The sequence below is a fragment of the Lissotriton helveticus genome, chromosome 1_1 (assembly GCF_964261635.1).
Source record: "Lissotriton helveticus chromosome 1_1, aLisHel1.1, whole genome shotgun sequence".
Classification (NCBI taxonomy): Eukaryota; Metazoa; Chordata; class Amphibia; order Caudata; family Salamandridae; genus Lissotriton; species Lissotriton helveticus.
In genome coordinates this window covers 622,448,400-622,460,420 of record NC_136057.1, presented here as the reverse complement: position 1 = coordinate 622,460,420, position 12,021 = coordinate 622,448,400, and the positions used below count along the sequence as shown (strand labels likewise).

Sequence of the window (12,021 nt, the reverse complement as noted above, 5' to 3'; positions counted from 1 at the left end):
CATGACCTGAGTTCATATTTCTGCCACATTAAAAAAAATGTATAAGCCAAGCCAGTTGTCTGGCTTTTATGAGCCAAAGCATGTAGCTCCAGTTCAGGAAATAAATAATCAGGTTTCTGCATAGGATATGTAGGTTGCAAAGTGACACGAAGAAACAGTGCATATTTGTGCATGCATGTGTTTGCATGTGCTAGCTCGTAAATAAGACCCCTTGGCTCTTCAACCAGTTTAACAGTGTGAATAGCCATGTTTTATATGACAATGAAACTTATGTCGATTTAGCATTCACTTAGTCCTCCCCTGTTAAAAGTGTCTATTTGTAGTTGCCACTGCAAAGAATATATGTGGAAATATTTACAAACACCCAGTACATGGTCTACAGCCCAAAAAATGACAGCACATTAAACACAAAACTTTTGAAAAGACTATGCACTTATGTAAATAATGTGTTACCGGGGTGTAAAGCTTGTGGGGTTCACATGCAACCAGTCAAGACCCTAATTCCTTGTGCCGATGCAGTATAACTTGTCAGGTGATCACTCCCTAAGGTCCACCAAGGAACAATATTGAAGAAGCAGATCCTGACAGTTATAATGTAGTTCTTGTATTTAATTCCCCAGGTTTCAGAGCTCATGTGCAAAATTTCATGATTTACTTCCAACCAAGTGATTGGACTGATACAAACGATGAATAGTTGGCATGTGTTTTGCTCATGTGGCTATCCAGCCAAGGGCTTTTTCAAAGCATATTTCTTAAAATCTTACAATTGTGAGTCTGTCCTAGTAGGAAGGCGTCTCTACAGTCCGTAGAGATGCCTTCCTACTAGGACAGAGACTCAAAATCTTAAGATATATGCCTAGTTAGAACTAGTAAGATCCGTCTCTTCCTATGCACCACTTTTGCACCATTAGAAAATAAAAAGGCATAATAATTGTATAATTAGTGCTTTACTATGCAATTAGCAAAATGTCTTATTCAAAGGGACAGGCGAAAATTCCCCTTACTGTATCCTAAAGCAGTGTGCTTGAAGTCTGCACGATTTACTCAAACCCTCATAACCACTCTGTTCTCAGCAGAAGAGGTATGACAGCAAATGTGCAAGGAGGGCCTTCTTGATTGTTCGGGGCAAACAATCTGCGGAACCATGGAGTTGATCTGACCACAGCAAATCAAGATGATCATGTATAGTGCTTGTAAAGATAGACTGTGGACTGCAGCACTTAAATGGCCATGTGTAGCGGCAGTTCCAACTGCAGTTCCTCCTGTGGCGGTTTCTACATGTGGCACAGAAAAAAAACCTTAGGTGCCCTCATTGTCCTCGCAGCAGCCACGCACTTGGCACTGTGCCTTCCGGGTGTCAGTGGCACATTGTTTGGCTGGCTGCCCACAGTGAAAAACAAGCAGCAGAAAACTAACAAAGGGGTCAAGTTGATAATTCAAGAACAGTGCTAGACCAATATTAAGTTATCACAGCTAACCATTGCCCAAGCTAGCTATTTTCAAATGAAAATAAGAATGAGGAGTTCTTAATTTTGTAAGTATCACAGTAGGGAATGCTCAGAGAGTACTTCTTAGGCCCGTTTTTGTGGATTGCTGGTAGTTGTGAAGTCTATTTTTCTGGACAGTGTGGACTCTATTATTGCTTACTACTGTATTGTTGAAGAACAGAAGCAGCCACATAATCTGTGACTCCGTCCCAGCCATAGAATTGACTGTGACCTCTGTTCTAAAGTCCTTGTTCTTACTCCCCTAAACATAGTTTGATTAGCTTACACCTGGTTGGCCTATTTAAGTTACCCATAAATCCCCTGTAGAGTGGAATACTACATACCCAGGGCCTGTAAATTAAATGCTACTAGTGGGCCTGTAGCACTTATTGTGCCACCCACTTACTTAGCACTGTAAGACATGGCCCAGGTCTGCCATTGCAGCCTGAATGGAGATTTAAACTGCCAATTCGACTTAGCAATATAACCCCATTGCCAAGACTTTAACTCCCCTTGTATTGCATATGTCTCCCCTAAGGTAGGCCCATAGGGCAGGGTGCATTGTCATTAAAAGTTTGGATATGTACGTTTAAGTTTTATACGTCCTGGTAGTGTAATGCTCCCTAATTAGTTGTTTACTAATGTGAGGACTACCTGTTCCATAGGATAACATTGGGTTGGCATATTACATTTACTAAGTGCTGACGTTTGATTAGGACCAGGTATCCAGTTTAAGCTTTGTATCTATGAAATTGTGATCAAAAATCCTCTTCAAAGGTAAAGTCAGATTTTTAATTGCAATTTTGAAAATGCCCCTTTTAGAAAGTTGAACAACTGGGGATGTGCCTATACCTCGAGTTTTTTAAGCATAAATAATTTCTGCTTCGTAGACGGAACACCTTCTATTTATGTTTTTCCTGGTATTTTTATTTGTAACTTTTACTTATATCTTTCGTTTTTTTTATTTCATACATTAACACATGGAGAAGGAAAACATTGTCTCTTCATATCCACATAACAAAATATTTCATAAAACATTTCAAATTTACAAGTGATAAATCGTGCTCTACAAATAACATCACAATTCTCTTTAACTGACAATTGTGAAAAAACAATATTGAAACAAAAACCCAACAAACAACAACTACTTATGTCGTATCTCACTAATTTTGTGTGAAAGAATGGCAATATTCCTATGCCTTCTTTTAGTGACTACGTTTGATATCCATCTAATTTAAAAAAAAATAGTAATCATTGAAGTTTGAAAAAGAGATTTAGTCCTTAGTTTCGTAGTGGAATTAAGCCACGATTCCTCAACATTTAGGGGATGTGCCGACGCGTTTTGAATCCTGATATTTCCTTCACAGGACTCTCATCAGGGCTTTCCTCTTTTTTTCTGTAAAGAATTTGTGACATAAAAACTTATTTTAGAATCTCCCTCTTTTTCTATTTCCACACAACAAACACGTCACTATAAACTAATGTACCTGAGTATTGTGGTTTCACTCCCCCACACTTCTGCTGGCCATGCAACCGATGAAATCTTGATTCAGAGGCCTCTCAGTTTTCTAAAACAACATTGAGGGCTTTTTAGCAATAAACATAGTGCATGTTTCTTTTAGAAAGTTGGCATTTTCCTCCCCTAAGCCCTTTTGTGCCTGCAACCTGTCTTAGGTCACATGACTGGGTGTAACTGACTGACTTAATGAATTCTTCCCAGACAGTCTGACAATAGAGCGATTAGGTGTGCGTGAATGGACAATCTGTTGGCAGGATGAGGGGATAAGCGAGAGATGAGCACTGCCCCACTTGCAACTGAATAGTGCGTACTCTGCTTTAACACAAAGGAATTATCTCCTCCACATTGTCACTGCAGACGCCTTGGAGGCAGCGATACAAAAGGGGATGATGGACTGAGCGTTTGAGCAAATCAAACACTCACCCCCAGTCAACTGATCTGGGTTTAATCCATCACCATTCTTTAGCTCACTCAGCCACCCCAGTTCGGACACCACCCCCTTTTGTATCACCTTGGAGGCAGGGCAGCGGAGTCAGAAATTCCATGCACTTCAAAGAACCTTTCTAGAAGCTTCTCCCACCTTCCAGAGGATGGGCATCAGGGTGATGACAATAGGACCCTCAGACGCACTCCTAAGTTTACTCTTGGACCTGTGTAAGGACTTTCAGAGGGCTGCCTGCTGCTGTGACCTGCTGTGCACTCTGCTTTGCTGGACATGGAAGGACTGCTTGCTGACTGGAGCCTGCCTTGAAACATTATCGGCCAGCCCTGCTGTTGAACCCTGCATCTCCACCTAAACCCAGGACAAGCAGAGTGACTCCAAAGGTTAGTTTGCTGACCTCCTGTCCAGAGCCTAAGAGACACAAATGGCTACCACCATCTAGAACAAATACCTGGACCAAACCTGAGTGAGTCTTGAACCCCCTAAATGGTGTCCCACCAATCCTGCATGGACCCTAGGTTGTGGTGCTAGAGGTGCCTCGATGGCCAAATCAAAAAAATGAGGACACAAAAATGTTGGGCCACAACTGCTCTCGGAACCAGGAGGAGACCAGAACCAACCTACTCACCTATCCGCCGAGGTGCATCATCAGCCGTATTGACTTCGCTGCTTCTACCACTTTGTTCTTCTCTACTGCAGCAACTCCTGTTCAACAGTCCTTCGCAAAAGAGGTATCCGGACTCGTAAACGGTCTTCGGCTAAAGCCCTCTGACTCGTCCCGCTGGAGATTTTGGACTTCCATAATTACAGGGTGGACATCACACCATATATCAACACATTGCAGCCTGTTCATCACCTTATGCAGGGTCTTCATCATATGATGCTTTGTGTGGTGTCTAGGGGGATGCCTATCTAGTGACCCATCTAAGACACAGTTGAAGTCACCCACCCTTATCATGGGGAGTCCAATGAATGGCAGCAGTCTGTCCTCCAGTTCCCCAAATAATTCTGCATCGTCCAGGTTTGGAGCGTAAATGTTAACCCGACACACCTTCCTACCATCCATGTCTCCATGTACAATTACATATCTACCCACTATATCTGCTTCATAACTATGCAGCTTAAATGGGACCCGTTGTGCCATCCAGATGGTCACCCCCCTTGCATAGGAGGAGAAAGTAGATGCAAACATTTGCCCTCTCCATTTTCTGTGCAGTTTCTGTATTTCCGCGTCCAGTAGGTGAGTCTCCTGGAGCATAGCCACATGTACACCCAGCCGTCTCAGATAAGTCTGCACCCTGTAGCATTTTGTAAATGAGTTTAGCATTTTGTAAATGAGTTCTGTGATATTGTCTTCTAGTGTCCCATTACAACCACTATCCCTAAAGTCTTCTTGTGCCCCACATCTAGCCTGCCTGCCGCCGCTGTCCATACAAACCCCCCCCCAAAACAACTGCAATCCCCAACCCCCTTGATAGACACTGCATTGAAATACGGCATGTATCCCCACAGAACCCCCCCATCCACACTACCCCCCCCAACTGTGCATGCATCATTGTAGCCCTGACTTAATCGCCATCAGCAAAAAACTCAATATCGACAAGAACAAAACCTTTTATCCCTCCCGCTCAAACGCCTCACCACGCACTACAACACACGACCCATAAACATACTGATTTTTCCCAGTATCAGGACCGAGGTTGTGTCCCGCCAAGGCCACCAATGCAGCCGGCAGCTAAAACCCACCCCAGCCCAAAAGACACTTCATTCCCTCTCACACTACCACCATACATAGTCTCAAATCTCAACAAACACTCCTTCAAACCAACAAACCACTACTCACCATACAGATAAAAATAGAAGATAAAGTAGAATAAACAAGCGGAGGGAGACAGAATAGGCAAAAGGAGGTGGAGAGTGAGTGTTAAGAGGGAAGAAAGAGTGAGGATGAGAATAAGTGGGAGCTGCCTGCCATTTCCAGCGTCATGACCAATCGGGCAAGTTTCCATGTGTCCAGAGCCAGTACAGTTCCGTAGGAATGGTGCTAGCAGACGCCCAGTAAGTCCCCAGGGATCGCAAATCCATTCATTGTCTCATGCAGTCAACCCCGACTGCCAACAACCCAGACAGGACCGGCCTCTGCATTCCCGTTCCCGGCGACGTCAGTTGCTGCTGTCATGTTTCAGGTGCTGGTGGATTGAGGGGTTTCCTCCACTATGCCCCCGGTGTGAGCCTCTGCATCCGCCGCAGTGACTACCTCCACCAGCTCTCGAGCCTCTTCGCATTCCGCCAATAGTAGCTCCTGACTGACGTGGATCACTTGATGTCCCTCGCCGTCTGAACTGGTGCGCTCCAGGTCTAAAGAGCCATCATGCTGCACAAGCACACTTGTGGTGGTCCGGGTGAGTTGTTTGTTCCGCTGACCATTCTCTGTGTCCGGCGCCGCAACCAGGGTTTCCCCAGAAACTCTGCCAGCACCCCCAGAGCTGGTATACAGTCATCCCCTTTAACCTCCAACCAATCCTGCTTCAGGAGTGGAGAAGTAGTGAGCTTTGTCCTGTGTATTACTCCGAGCTTAGCCGGGTATAATAACATGTATTTCAGGTTCATGCCCGGGGATTCTGTTTCACCCCGCCAAAAGACATTCGCAGCTGCTGGACAGTTTGTGTGTAGTCTGGGAAGATGCGAATCATGTGGTTGTCGTATGCTGGATCACCACTGCGGCGGGCCTCCCGGAGTATGCAGTCCCAAACCCTGTAATTGAGCATCTTGGATATCATGGTGCAGGGGGCAGCCCCCACTGGGGGAGGGGGCACCAGTGCTCTGTGCGCCCACTCGATCACAAAACAGGAGGAGAGGGTGATCGCAGGGAAAGCCGTCTTGATCCAGTTTTCCAGAAATAGCTCGGGTGACGATCCCTCCGCTACCTCCGAGAAGCCCACGAAGCGGAGGTTGCAGCTACCGGAGCGCCCTTCCGCATCCTTCGCTCGTTGCGCCAATATGTCTGTCTCCTCAGCCAGTTCCGTTAAGGCGGCCTTCAGGGAGGAGATCCCTGTCTTCATCGTCGACACCTTTTGGTCCATTGCCAGGGACCTCTCTGCCAACGTTCGTAAGTCAACCCGTAGCAGGCCCACATCCAGCAAGACTGCATCAATCTTGGCTTGTACCATTTGGCTGGAGGCTTATATGGCTATGGGGATCGGTGCACCTGTGGGCTCCGGGCCCGCCTGGGCCTGTGCAACGGGCCCCGGCGGCTCCGACCGCGTCGCCACGTCCCGGGCCGTGATTTGGTCCATCCTTTTTTGTTGGGCCCCCCCTCTGGGGCCTGTCTCTGCCCATGTTTGCAGTCCCTTGTCAGAGATGTATTTGCTCCTGGCTCGCGGATCTGGTTCAGTTCCACGTACTCCGCATCGGGCTTCCAGGGTCTCACAAGGGGTCTTACTGGAGGGGATCAACTCATAAAAAGTGAGGCCTAGTACAGTCAGCCACACCAGGCGGAACCCGTAGCCCAGGCGCCCCGAGGCCCCAATATCGTTCGTGCCCCGCCGGGTGGCGTAGCACTCTGGTGCCACAATTCACAGGTCTCCAAGTGGGCTGCACACTAATCGAGCAAGGAGCCTTTCTGTCGAGCCCAGCTGCGCCTCTTCTCAGAGCCTATGTGTTTAGGCCCCTATCGACCTCAGTAGAGTGGCATGCCCAGCCATATGATCTAACACTGGGGCGATCGGGCGAGTCTCTCTACTCCACTGTGTGTTCCCCCTTAATGTTCCCGTCGTTAGTAGGGTTTGTGCAGGGGCCTCGCTGTCCACCACGAGCAGCTGTACAGGCTGTTCTCGGGGGCGGGGGGTCGAGCCACTGCTCCCAAACTCCCCACCAGCTCCCGCCTTACGCTTACAGGCCCGCTGCCACTGCCGCTCTCACTCCAGTGCCTGCCGCGAGCAGGCTCTCTATGTCTCGTGCAGGCTTTACTCCAGGGCCCCACGCCTACTTCCAACAGTTATTTAGGATTTCTAAGGGGTGGGGGGCTCAAGCCACAGCCTCCAGACCCCCACTAGCTTCTGTCCTCAGGCCCGCTGTCCCTGCCTCTCCCAAGCCACCTCCAGCAGTGCTCCAGCACACTCCGTCGCATGGCGGGGACTCCTCCTAGGGAGCAGAGGAGGCGAGCCACAGCCTGCAGCGCTGACCAGGGCTGCACACACAGCCGCTCGGCCCAGTTCCTGCCACTCCGGAACGCCCCTCGGTCACCAGCCAATCGTCATCCTCCGCTTTGTCCGCCCCAGCAGGTGCAGGGCCTGCGCCACTCTTCCAGCGCGTCCTGGGCAATCTCCCAGCAGCAGCAGTTCCTGCAAAAGTATCTTCAGTCAAGCCCGCCCGGGCAATTATCAAGCCTGGGGGGGGGAGGGCTCGGGACGTCCGCTGCGCAATATGAGGCTGTCTGTAGCCCGATGGCAAGGATATTTCAGGATCGTTGGCGGGCCCGCCGCGGAGCTCCCTTAAAACACGCCCGCTGCGGCTGCCATATTGGCCACGCTCCCTTGGTGTTAATTTATTAAAATGTATTCTAAATTGGGGTAGGATTTTTCTTGTGTTGTTTTTTCACTTTATTAGTGTTTGTGTGCTGTATAAATACTTTACATATTGCCTCTAAGTTAAGCCTGACTGCTTTTTGTGCCAAGCTACCCAGGGTTGAGCACAGGTTAATTTAGTGACTTTTTGTAGTTCACCGTGCAAGGGATTGTGGCTGTTTCTTGGCCAGAGCTTACACCCAAGTAAACCAAAAACTCAGTTTCTCACATTTTCCTTCCTAGTTACAGTGCTGTAAATGTATGCTAACTATCACTACCCCTAATCCTTGTATGGAAACAGTTTCTTCTGCAAATAAAATATATTTCAATTTAAGTGTTGAACTGTACAAAAAACTCACGGAAGACATTTGTAAAAAAATAATTTTGGTTTATTTATAACAAATTTACTGTGCATTTAAAGATTTAAAAGCGAGACTGAACGAGTACATTCTTGCCTATATTAGTTATCTATAACCACTAGTTAACCTCTTGCCCATCCTCTATCCCCTTGCCTACCTCTTTCAACACTATAGTGGATATTTGAGTGCACAACAGTAATTCTTGAATTTAAGTAACTATCTGGAGCTCTGTATTGTGATTTTCTCCTTGTGCAGGTGAAATAACAGGTTCTGATTAAAGTAAGGCACACTTCTTTTTACTAACTGGGTTGCAGTACAAATCGATTTTCCTAGACTCCATGCTGACGCCAGCCTTCCTAAAAATGATGATATATTAAACAGCAGACCACATTATCCATCTAATGTACGCAATAAGGAAATCTAGCATTTGGGGTATTTCTGTACTCCTTGGTTGATTCATTCTGTTTTTCCCAATTGCTAAGTTGAACCATAATTCTACTCAGCTCAACTTCTAGACTGTCTGACTGGTCATAGTGTATTATGAACCATTGGGTGGATGATAGATCAGTTTGCCAATGTAGAACATAGGGTAATGTGTTGTCTCCTCGACTTCCAATCCCAATAGGAATATACATAGATTGTCCATTGGCGTAATTCCTAAGTTCGAGCCATGTGTGGCTTAGATACACATGCTTTGCATACTCCTGCCATCTAGTGTTGGGTCCGGATGTGTGCAAGTTTTTTTTCTTCGAAGAAATCTTTCGAGTCACAAAATAAGGGGACTCCTCCTCTTGGTAATAGTGTGCATGGGCATCAACTCCATTGTTAAGATTGTTTTCTTTCCACCATTGGGTTCGGACGTGTATCAGGGTGCAGATCTCAAGGCCTCTGCGCCTGAGGAAGGGGCCTTTTCGGCAGAGATTCGGACTCCGACTTGGAGATCGACTTGGAGTTGCACAATCTACTGCTTGGTCAAGGTGCCATGAGTACTCAATCCCCTCACCTGCTCCACACTGAAACTTTCTATTTCCACAAAACAAAAACCTTCCAGGCCGCACTGCTATCTGGCTATGGTCTACACTGAGATTCAGCTTTAGCTGCCCTCCCTTGGCACCAAAAGCACTTGCTGAGCCTTCCGGTTCTGTACCAAGCCGAGACTCTTCTGCTCCGGCTCCAAAAATTAAAAATGGTTCTATTCCGAAAACTTCAGCTCTGAAAATTAAATCGGTTCCCGCTATACCCTTAGAGCCTATTTTGGATACAATGCAGGAGAGACTTGATCCGAAACAAAAGCTGATCCATATCCGTCCATCACCACCCCCTTTTGTACCGCCATATCCTTACAGAGACTGGCCGCATTATTACCAAGACCATGTCAGTGCCTTCTACCAAGCGACAATCGACTATCCAAGAAGTGATTGATTTGCCAATGCCTATGAAGAAGAAGAAAAAAGGACACAGCTACCAGTCCTTTCCACCCTGTTCCTCCATCTCACATACCACCACCCGTACCTTCTGTACCTCACTTTCAACAGATTCCCTTAAATAGTACACCTCCCTGATCTCCACATACAGACCCAGATGGGGAAATGATGACACTTATGACGCACCACCACCACCCCAGGCCCCTGGCAGGATTATGATATTGATCCCTCCCACCCCCCAGAGGATCCTGATCCAGACCTATACCCTGCCAAACCCTCACCTCTCGAGGATACTACAGTATATCAGGAGCTCATTGCTAGGGCAGCAGCATACCATGGGGTTACACTACATAAGGAATCCATGGAAGATTTTATATTTAAGACATTGTACACATAGGGCATCTCAATCTCTTCCAATGCTGAAAGACATTATGCGCCATGCAGATGATATTTTTAAGGATCTTCCATGGGCTTGCATTATCACTCCTAGGGTCGATAAAAAATATATGGCTGCACCATCTGACCCAATTTATATTCGAGGCCAGCTTCCACCAGCTATCCACACATATTGATGTGTCAGGCAAACGGATTGCTGCGCAATCCGCCAGTCATTAGAGAATTGCAAATACATACATAGTTCACTGGGATGAAATGGAGGTACTCCTCCAATAACTCCGAGAGGAACATAAAAAGAAAGGCCAAGAATTGGTTAAGGAAGGAAAGTTAATGTTCGAGGCATATGAGCTGCAGATTGTACACTATACATAGTGTTGGGCTCGGCTGTTTGCATGTTGTTTTTGTCTTCGAAGAAGTCTTGTAGTCACGAGGTTGGGGACTCCTCCTTCGGTCGAAAGTGCGCATGGGATTTGGATCCATCAGTAGATTGTTTTTTTCCGCCATCGGGTTCAGATGTGACTTGCTAAGCTCCGGATCGGTATTGTTATCGAACCCCCTTTGACACGCAATCACAGTTAACTGACGGTATGGTTTAGATTGCGTGCCTTCGATGCGCACCCTCGAAACTTTCGATTACACTTCGACGCCTGCGAACCTCGACGCGGGCCGTTGGGCCTACTTGCGCTGATAGAAACGGACGTCGATGAAACGGACTTCATTAAAAAAAATTCCACAGTGTGGTGCTAAGTTTCCACACTCTGATCTGTTTGCAATCTGTGCCTCTCTCCGGAACATCGAGAGGACGATCGTGAAGCTTGCCACTCATTTAAATCAAAAAAGACCATTCAGGATCGTCGAACTCAACGCCACGACATGCAGCGAGGCACAGGTTCCATTCCGGACATCTTCCATCCAGGTCCCGATAACCTGCCAGAGGAGATTCCGGTCTCCAAAGTAGACGTCTCAGACGCCGAAGATGACATCACCCCAGCTCAAAGGGACGTGAGTACTGAAACCCCAGCCCCGACCAAGCCCACCCCAATGGCTCCGGTAATACATTCGCCTTCGAGCTCAGGTTCACACCGTACTAAAACTTCGAACGCCACACCCCCGGGCCTGGCACCAAAGGACAAACAAAAGCCACCCGGCTTGAGCCAACCATCCAGTACCGAAAAAACACCCTCGGCACCGAAAGCTCAGTCGTCCGAGTTGCCACGCCCTCTTCCACCGGCACCAGGAAAACATTCGGCACCGAAATCTACAAAAGATTCCTTGGCACCGAAGCACTCCGATAAAGCATCGGCACCGAAGCTACAGGATAAAGCATCAGCGCCGAAGCAACCGGATAACCCACAGGCTCTGAAAAAGCCGGATAAAACCTCTGCCCCAAAGCATACAGACAAATCTTCGGCACCAAAACACACAGAAAAGACTTTGGCATCAAAAGCTTCAGAGCCAAGACCATCAAAAGATAAAGCACCGAAAGCTTCTGAATCGAGAAAGAAAGCTTCGGAATCAAGAAAGGATGCTGTACCGGACAATGTCCAAAAATATCTAAAAACAGCTCCCAAAGAGAAATCTTAGACGCCAAGCAAGCCCATCGATCCCGAAGTGCTTTTCTTTCCAGATCCAAAACAGACTACTATCTTTATTCACCCAAAGACTGGTCACATAGTCACCAAGCCATCTACAAAGAGAACACCAGAACATTTGCCACAAGCTCCAGTTCTTCCAAAGAAGATTCATATAGCTACTAACACTTCACCACCACCTTCACCTCCACCACCAGTTAACTCTAATTTAATTATTTTACCACCACAATCGGAGGA

At 47.1% G+C, this 12,021-nt stretch overlaps 1 protein-coding gene across 1 annotated transcript in view; it reads left to right on the top strand.

The window, feature by feature from the left end:
* The window catches only part of LOC144814933 (NADH-cytochrome b5 reductase 3-like), a 229,288-nt gene that overhangs the window by 197,426 nt on the left and 19,841 nt on the right, over window positions 1-12,021 (top strand). The window lies entirely within an intron of this gene.